General features: G+C 38.9%; 1 pseudogene across 1 annotated transcript; it reads right to left on the bottom strand.

Annotated features, from left to right (window-relative positions):
* Positions 1-1,506: 1,506 nt before the first annotated feature.
* Positions 1,507-9,750, bottom strand: LOC306907046 (annotated as a pseudogene). The gene is made up of 2 exons: positions 9,655-9,750; positions 1,507-2,400 (listed from the first exon to the last, which is right to left on the bottom strand). The product of its transcript is annotated as an uncharacterized misc_RNA (transcript).
* Positions 9,751-9,998: the final 248 nt, after the last annotated feature.

Genomic DNA, 9,998 nt, shown 5'->3' with positions numbered 1-9,998 from the left:
TATCCCAGTGCCCCCCCCACGTCCAGCATCTCTATCCCAGTGTCCCCCCCCACGTCCAGCATCTTTATCCCAGTGTCCCCCTCCACTTCCAGCATCTCTATCCCAGTGTCCCCCTCCACGTCCAGCATCTTTATCCCAGTGTCCCCCTCCACGTCCAGCATCTCTATCCCAGTGTCCCCCTCCACGTCCAGCATCTCTATCCCAGTGTCCCCCTCCACGTCCAGCATCTTTATCCCAGTGTCCCCCTCCACGTCCAGCATCTCTATCCCAGTGTCCCCCTCCAGTGATTACTCACCCAGCATCCCTTGTCGAGTGCCCTGTTGAAACAAGGAAAAGAAATCTTACACCACAATCCTCACAAACACACAATCTTCAATCCCCTTCCATGCAGTCAGAATGTCAAGAAACCCAACAAAACACAAGCACAAAACAACAAAATATCACTGTATAAAGTTTATCTCTCACAATTATAAACTGTTGTTTTCATAGAATTCACACACAGGACCACACTGCTGCTTGACCTCACACAAATGTACCTGCATCTTTACTATCGAAATAAAATTGTATTTTACAAAAAGCTTGAGCAAGCTTTCGAAGACCAAGGTTACAACATCAGCAATGAAAAACTGCGAAAGAAACTTGGTAACATGATAACCACCTACAAAAGGGCTAAAGCCCGGTGTCGGTCAACAGGAGAGAGAAAAATTACATAGGAGTATTACAAGGTTGGTGTGCTGTTGGTGTGCTTTTGGTGTATCGAAATTACTGCAGAATCACTGGGTTTACATTTAAAATGTAAAAGCATCTCTATTTACATTGTTTCATATGTTTTCTCAAAGCAAATGGAAGACTTATTTGGGAAATGTGGAGTTGGGAGTGCACCATCAGGCACAATCTGCTCAACTCCTCTGTTCAACACTACCTCATCCCAGACTACAGTGCCGAAGTCCTCATTTGCACAGGCCTCCCAGAAACAGCCTTTCCAAGAAGAGCAACCAGGTCCCTCCACTCCTATGCCCTCCACAGAAACACACAGAAGGAAACAAAAAAGATCCTCCACATTCTGTGAAGTTTTTGAAGCGCATTCAGAGAGGAGAACAGCTGCTCTAGAGTCACTAGTGCGGCCTGACTTAGAGCGCCGAAGAAGGCTTAAAGAGAGGCGGAGAAGGGCGTTTGAAAAAAAAATTCTTACCTGCCTTGGAGAAATAGTAGAACAACTAAAAAAATCAGTCAATCCCAAGAAATGATAATTGATATATTAAAAAATAAATTTTTACAATGTAATCCATTCCCATGTGTATCACATCATTATTATAAAGATAACAACACACAACATTCCTCCCTATGACATTGGTTGACTGACAGAATACTGTCAATCATTTGATATTAAGTGCTTAATATCATCCTGTACAATCCCATCCACTAGCTCACAAAACAGTAAAATAAAAAATATTGTTCTTAAGTTTATGGCGAGTGTTGAAGGAAGAACAAGTCAATATGTGATGTTTACAGGCGCCCACAGATTGCATCTCTATAATGTGACGCATCATTGTGAATGTGGGCTTCTGGCGGGTATGGGTCATCCTCCATATCATCTGCCTGCTGATCCTCCTCAATGTGGTCATTGGATTCCAGGCAGATGTTATGAAGAATGCAACAGGCTGTGACTGCAGAAGAAATGTTCTTAACTTTTTTCATGTGCAGACACCCGAGTCTCCTGAATTTTGATTTTAAAATTCCAAATGCATGCTCAATGACTACACGAGCAGAATTCAGTTTCCTATTGAACAATCTCTGCCTGACAGTCAAGTGGCCATTGTCTCTGTATGGCTTCATTAGCTGAAGCAAGAGAGGGTATGCAGAATCTCCAATTATATGCATCCCCTCAGGAACCAGGGAATGTGGATCTTCCTCAAGAAGTCGGCCTACCTCTCACAAACGAAATGCCCTTGAATCATGCCAGCTACCGGGGTGACCCACACTGACATGACAGAACCGCCGCTGACTGTCACAGAATCCTGTAAGTATAACAGAATAGAACTGTTTCCTATTGATGTAGGCCACAGGATTCTCACAGTGTGGTTTTACCACGGGAATGTGGCATCCATCAACTGCACAGACGGTTTTAGGAAAACCAGCTGTTTCAAATCCTAACTGGGATATATGCAGGGCTTGTCCTCTGGGCCAGGAGATGTAATGTTACAAATGTGTTATTACAAGAGAACAGAAATCATGCAGGTATGTTGAAACTGTAGATTTGGTTATGTTAAATCTGTCTGCCACTCCTCTATAGGACTCTTGGTTGGAAACAGTCCATAGAGAGGCAAGTATACTGTTTGTCAGCGGCACCTTAGTCTGCTGTGTATTCATGTAGAAAGGACCAAGTGTATTTATAAGATCCTGCATTAGGAAGAAAAAAAATAGTTATCATATAATAAAAACATGGACACATGAATACATCTCTCGCATACGACAGCATTAGAGTTGAAACTACCCAGGGCTTAAGCCAAAAATTGAATGTACATTTTCACAAAATATGTCCCCTTAGTAATTTTTTAGTTTTTCAACAAAAGACTAGACAGTAAAGTTTGTTATGGACAATTTGATGTATTTTCATTGCATGATATTTTAATTGGGGGGAGTGGGGGATGCAGGGGGTACAGCATATTCCTAACTGGATGTCTATTGCTTGCTTCTCACACCATGTAGGCCTACATACCTCCACATGCCCTCTAGAAAGTCTGAAATGACTTTGAAACTCAGAAGGACTGTACAATTGGACCACATTCTCAACATAGTGAGGAATTTTAGGGACATTCCTAGGAGAGAGAAAACATTTCTTATGAACTCTCTCTCTTTCAAAAGCAACTTGCTATTGCAAAATTTACGTTTTAACGAAATCCTTTAAACTTTTCTTTTATTTGGTGCTGAATTATCTGCAGTCAGGACTGTTTATTTTTTACTCTACATTAATTTCATTAGATGCAAGTTGCAATACCACTCTAGATCAGATAGATTTATATCCCTACCATTTACTGAATAAGCCATTTTAAGTAATGAGCACTGTTCACCTTCGGTGATTCTCCTCATCATAACCATCTTCGTGTAAAAACAGTGGTATTTCAACTGCATCAACTTCGTCTGCGATAAAGAACGCGATCTCTTCCATTGTTGACGTTTGCAGTCCACAACACAGCGAGATCTCAAACAAGCCTAATAACTTCCGCGAGATGACAACGGATCTACACGCGAGGAAACGGGATCCCGCGAGCTCGTTTGAAACCTTCGCGCGCGCGCATGGCACCCAATGTGCGCGCAATACAAGCCCTCGCGCGCGCATGACATCTTCTGTGCGCGCAATTAAAGGCCTCTATGGAGCACGGATTGTTTCGTTTATTTCCTTACCCTATGGCGGGAACTCCGTGCCAAAACCTAACGTCCGACCGACCGACCGTCCGTCTAACCGAACGTCTGACCGGACGTCTTGATCGTTTGTGTGGGTGACCCACGTGACGACCTGACGTGACGTCAACGTCTCAAAATAAGCGTTTTATTTACTTAAAATTATAATTTTCAACTAGCTTAGAAGACAAGTTGTTGTTATTCAAGCAATTAACGTGGTTATCCAGTATTCTACTGTACTTCCTTAAATAAAACTTTAGAGAAATGTGTTGTGTGTTAGGCACTTCTGATCTTTCTCTGTATGTTTTTAAAACTGCTCCAAAATTCAGTGTGAGTGTGTGTACCAGGTGAAACCTGCGGTATGGGGACATGGTTATGTCTTTAAACATCTTAAAACATGGAATATCCAAATCACTTGTTCCTGGGAGGACATTTTTTGAGGAAACAAGCCTATAAATCATACAGAATTATCTTTTTAATAAATGTAAATGGGCAGAAGGTTTTCTGTGATTATTGGGTTTAGGGGATAGAATATACAGTTTTGTTAGTTCCATTATAAAGACTCATCCCAACACAAACTGTTTACATCTCTGCCCTCTGACAAGAGAAGTGCGAACTGAAGGACATTGGGACTGTTAAATGGGTTAAACAAGAACTGAACCTAGCATATCATTTTAATCTCACTTAATTTAATACACTCACGCTAGTTTTAAAATAAGAATTTAACTGTACAGGCAATTACACATATAACAATACGTGCTTTGAACTTCAACTGCAGTTTTCATGTGGGGGTCATGTAAGGGTCATCGTGAAGGGACATCTTATCATCATGTTTTAAACTTCTGCTAGCAAACACTCAAACCCTTGTGTGCTATTTATAAATAAAAAGAATTAAAATAGGCACAAGTCAACGCGCATAAGATCCACACTGGTTTTTCTGTATTATTATATTGAGGTTGTATTTGTTATGTTCAAAGTTCTTGTGAACTTAAAGGATATAGGCCTATATTTTAATAAACATAAAAAAATCCTTAATTGTTAATTAGGATTTTTAATAGGTTTATTACAACTCTTTGTAATCGCGATCATATTTTATAATATATTTTACATTACGTATGTTTGTTAACACAGAAAATGTAAGGCTAATTAATAGAAATTAAACACCCCAAAATAGCTCATGACAGGCTACAACAGATAAAGACAACTAATGACATACAATTACACAATATAAGATAAAAATAGTTAATGTCCCTCCTGGGTCTTTTAAAAAAAAATAAAGGCCTTCATTTCATCAGTATGTCAGGGATTATGAATTCGTGGTAACGGATTACAAAAACGCACAGCACACATTTTGATGTAAGTAAGAGGTCCGGTCCGTTTATCATTCGTTCATTCGATTTTTTATTTAAAATTGAAAGTTAAAAATTACATAAACACCTAATGTTTTAGTTTTTTCGTTTCCACAAAAAATCAAAAAAGAAGAATTCAACACGTTATCTTGTTTATCGTTCAGAAATAGAAAAACAAATAAAAGGTTTGAATATTCGATTGGTCATCTGAAGATCAAACCGTGACGTCATGAGCCTTCATTAGTTTGGCGCGACAGAATAATAGTCCTCCACTGCTGCAGTTATGCAACAATATCAAATCTCTTTCTCGTCCAGCGACTAACAAAACATAGCGGGGAAGAGCCAATAAACTGCATAGACAGGACATATTCTCTGTACACACAAATACTTTTACGCGTTGCATCAATTTATGGAAGGGTTTACGGCTTTTATACCTTGGTCAAGATATACCCTATTCAATCAGTAGTAAATTAAGTATATTTAAACACTAATACACAAGTAAAAAAACAAAGCACTTTGGTATGCCTTTATTAACGTTAACAAAATAACTATTATTAGATGACATGTATTTTATTACAATTGAGTTGACCATCAAAACAGGCTAGGGTAGTAACTCACGTAACTAAACTTCCAGTAAACATCCGTTTTTTCTTTGACTAGTGTTTATAATATGACTATTTAAATTTGTTTTCGTTTATGTTTAAATTATTTGATCTTATTATCTTATTGTATAATAATCGTATTATATAAACTATTTGTTGAATTTTGTTGTATGTTCATTCTATTAAATAAACTATTTGTTGAATGAGTCCTGTAGTTTGGTCGGATTTAAATAAACTGTTTGGGACATTGACATCTAGCGGTTGAGATATCGCAGTCTACATTTAATTCACCAGACAGTTGGGCAAGAAAAGTTTTTTCTCGTTTTCTTTTGCTTGTTATAATAAATAATCTACACACACTCCGTTGTTTAGGAATGTATACAGGAACTTCCGTTGGGGTGATAAAGCGCGCATGCGCAATAGCGTTTGTTTATGTTGTCAGTTTGAAACCGTCTATAAACTAACGTTAGCTGTTTTTACATCGGAATCTTGCAACTGCTCTGGTAAAATAAATATCTCTCCTAATGAATGAAGCACCAATTTTACCCAGGTAAATTAAAATGTCATTAGCTTGACTGTTTTGGTTGGGTTAATTGTCACTAGTACATTAAATTACCTATTGTGAACTGCATTTTTGAGCTAGATTAAGGTCCTTAGCCTGTTTAGGACCATCGTAAACAATTTTAGGACCATCTTAAACCAGCACATGACCAGGGATTCTATGTTTTATATGTTTGTTTAACATAAATGATGTGGGAAACTGAAAATTAATGTATTTCCAGAGATGATGTTCAACTGCAAGACTTCTTGGATGATGTCTCCAACCTACTGAGCAACCTAGGCATTAGATTGAAATCAAAACAAGAAGACATTGACTATGTTTTTCTTAAAACTGAGCAATGCCTCAATGTATTGTCTAGATTTTCTGAAACTACAGCAATACCTAATGCTGTGGAAGTACAGAAAAGCCTGGTCTCTGCATTAGAACTATTGGACAATTCTGAGGGCATAGTGCTGAACAGCTACAAAGCCCCAGTTGTTCTGTCTGGAAAAGGGGGTCGTCCACGTTTGGACATATCCAAAGAACACCTTGAATTTCTTCCTGAGTTAGATTTTACTGTACCACAAATTGCTAGACATTTGGATGTGAGTGTCAGAACGATAAAAAGAAGAATGGCAGAATATAACTTATCACTGAAGCAGTTCTTCACGGATATTAGTGAAGAGGACCTCCAGAGAATTGTTGTAGAATTTCTTACAACCACTCCGAACTCTGGATACAGAATTACCTACGGATATCTCAGGAGTATAGGCATAAGGTATGTTATTTAAGACATTTTTCACCAGGGTTCCTCAAATCTTGCCCTGGCTTGGAGGTCCAAAAGCCAGTTTATTTCCGACCTAGATCAAACACACCCTACCAAGCTAATTAATGTATTTATGATCGCTAGAAAATGAAAGGTGAATTTAAAATGTGTCTAAAAAAATAAGAAGGCAGGGGCCCCCTAGCACCTGATTTGGGGACTGTATTGAACTCTATTGAAAAGACACAAAATATTAAAATATAAAGCATTAGTTTAAACTGCCAGTTCTACTTGAGATTTTAATCCTTATATCTCAAATGACTTTGCAGTAGCAGATGACTCAAAAACGTTCCTGAGCCATAACCGCTTACAAAATATTGATAACTTATTACATATAACATATTAACAATTTAATTACCTAAAAGTAAACATAAAAAAATTATCATGATAAAGCAGTAATGTGTTGTTTTGTGCTTTCTTTTCAAAAAGGATCACCAAGCGTAGACTCCGAGATGCTCTCAGATCTGTTGATCCACTCGGTAGTGTTTTACGAGGACTTAAGATCATGGTTTTACCTAGAAGACCTTACTCTGGTCCCTCACCATTGTCACTGTGGCACATAGATGGCAACCACAAGCTTGTAAGGCAAGTGTCCCTTACAGAAAAGTCACATGAGTTTCACACGTGATCACATGTTTTTTACATGTGATCACGTGTGGCCACATGTGACCATGTGTGAATAACATGTGAAATTCATATGGACAACCTAACACCACAAACGGGCAACATGTGATCACATGTTGCCCACGTTTTCACATGTGATCACATGTTGCCCACGTGTGATCACATGTGAAAACGTGGGCAACATGTCACCACATGTGGAAAAGATCTTACCATAGGTTATGACGTGTAGAGCACATGTGTAAAATTAGACTCTTTCTAAAGTGTAAATCACATCACAATACTGACCTTTCAGATTCACTCAGAAACACATTTTGTTATGTAAAACATATGCATGAATACATATGAAATCTGTATAAAGGCACAAATGCTGCAACGATTTTTTTAAATCTTTATTAAAATTATTGATTACAATATTGGCCAGATACATTTACATTTGGCATTACTAATACATTTCATACAATACAAAAAACATTATAAATTATTAACAAGCTACTGACCAAAAATGAAATAGTGACCAGAAACAGTTAACTTGTCAGAGTAATGCACTTAAAACTATTTAAAATTTAAGAACTGCAACAAATCCACACGAAACAAATAGTGCAGATGTGTATGTGTATCACCGTGCTTAATGTGACTTGTGTGTGTGTGTGTGTGTGTGTAGATCTGTGTGCAGACCTAGGCTGAATGTGACTTATGTGTTTGTGTAGACCAGGGGTGTATTCCAGAAAGCAGGTTATGTGACTTACCCGGGTAAGTTTAGGAGTAAGTAAGCGGATAACCTCTGCTTTCGGTTCCAAAAACGGAGGTAACTTTCGGGTTATGTAAGTAACCATAGCAACTGACTCTCTGAGGATAACCTGCTCCGGAGCAGGTTATGTTGCAGGGTTAGTTTGTTTCAGAGAGGTTTCCGAGCATGGCGTGCCCTTTCGATGAGGATCCTGTGGACGTAGAGGCACAGATTATACAGGGTTTTTTTCGCCTTGAGAGGGTGATAAGACCACGTATCGATGTCTTTTCTTATCCTAACGAATATTTGCAGGAGCACTATCGTTTTTCTAGGCAGTCGTTAATTTATTTAATAAACCTACTAAAACCACACATCTCAAACCGCGGGTCAGCGCTTGGCGCCGAACAAATTCTTTGTATTGCTCTGCGCTTTTTTGCTACAGGGAGTTTTCTCTACAATGTGGGCGATGCAGAGCATGTGGGAAAGGCAACCGTGTGTAGAGCAGTTCGTACAGTATGCATGGCACTGAAACGGTTTCTACACACTTTTGTACAGTTCCCTGGCCATAAACCTGTGCGCTTTATTAAAGAAGAATTCCACAGGGTGGCAGGTTTGCTCTCAGAAATTCTGTCATCTACTTCAATTAAATTACATTTCTTAATAAGTTTATTTTGACTGCACACACATACACGTAAAGGCTACACAGACTTTTTAAACTTGTTCTTAATCTTAATATCAGGGTTCCCAAACGTGATTGGGTGCATTGATGGCACCCACATTCCTATTAAAGCTCCATCAATCCATGAGGGAGACTATGTTAACAGGAAGTCTGTGCATAGCATCAATGTGCAGGTAATGGCTATATTTTGGCTCCTTAATATTGGTGTTACAAATAATAAACGTATTGATCTTCACAGGTAATATGTGATGCAACTCACCTCATCACTAATGTTGAGGCAAAATGGCCTGGGTCTGTACATGATGCCAGAATATTTAGAGAGTCATCTCTGTGCAACAAATTTCAACAGGGTACGTTTTGTTAGACAAATGCTTGTAGTCTTTATTACATTTACAAAGCACCTCAAACATTACAGGACACTTCTATGGTTATTTGCTGGGGGACAGAGGATACCCTTGCCTGCCCTATATGATGACACCCTACTCTGATCCTGAGGCCGGACCACAGACACGCTTCAACCGGTCTCACAGCTGAACACGGGCCAAGGTGGAGATGACAATAGGCATTCTGAAGGCAAGGTTTCAGTGTCTGCGTGGGCTCAGGGTCACTCCAAATAGGGCATGTGACATCACAGTTGCTTGTGTGGTACTTCACAACATTGCCACAATAAGAGGAGAGAGGCATCCCCCCCCCCCTGTCCCGATGAAGATGACCTAGAACAACACCCATTGAATCTAGCAGACCACAGAGATGGCAGAATGCTTAGAGACATGATTTGTCAAAATCACTTTATTTAATGTGTTCTATTTCTTTATATCCTGAAATAAAAGAGACATGACAGATTTGTATTTATTACTTTATACACACACAAAAAAAAAACAGATTAATGTTCACATATGATTCTCACCTTAAGGCGATGCTCCGGTAGTTCTATTTCAAGGTTGGCCTTTTTAATGGCCAGCCTTTTCTCCTCTGGCTGAAGCTGCATAAGGTCCATATCCATGTCCGTTTTTTTATTTGCCTTAATAGATGGACCTTATTCAGCTCCTTTGCAGACAACTAGGAAGGCAAAGTAAATAAGATGGTTGAAGGAGAAAATCTGCCACATAGTAACATTATGTAAATAAGGACAACCAGGGACAAGTTCTTACACTGCTAAGATTATGTGTAGAGGTAGATGGACCCTCATCTGCATGTACATCCCCAGCTAGATTCTGTCACAGGACAAATTACACATTTTTCACTCCATCT

Source organism: Barbatula barbatula, assembly GCF_947034865.1.
Source record: "Barbatula barbatula genome assembly, chromosome: 17".
NCBI lineage: Eukaryota > Metazoa > Chordata > Actinopteri > Cypriniformes > Nemacheilidae > Barbatula > Barbatula barbatula.
This window is presented reverse-complemented; position numbering and strand designations above follow the sequence as displayed.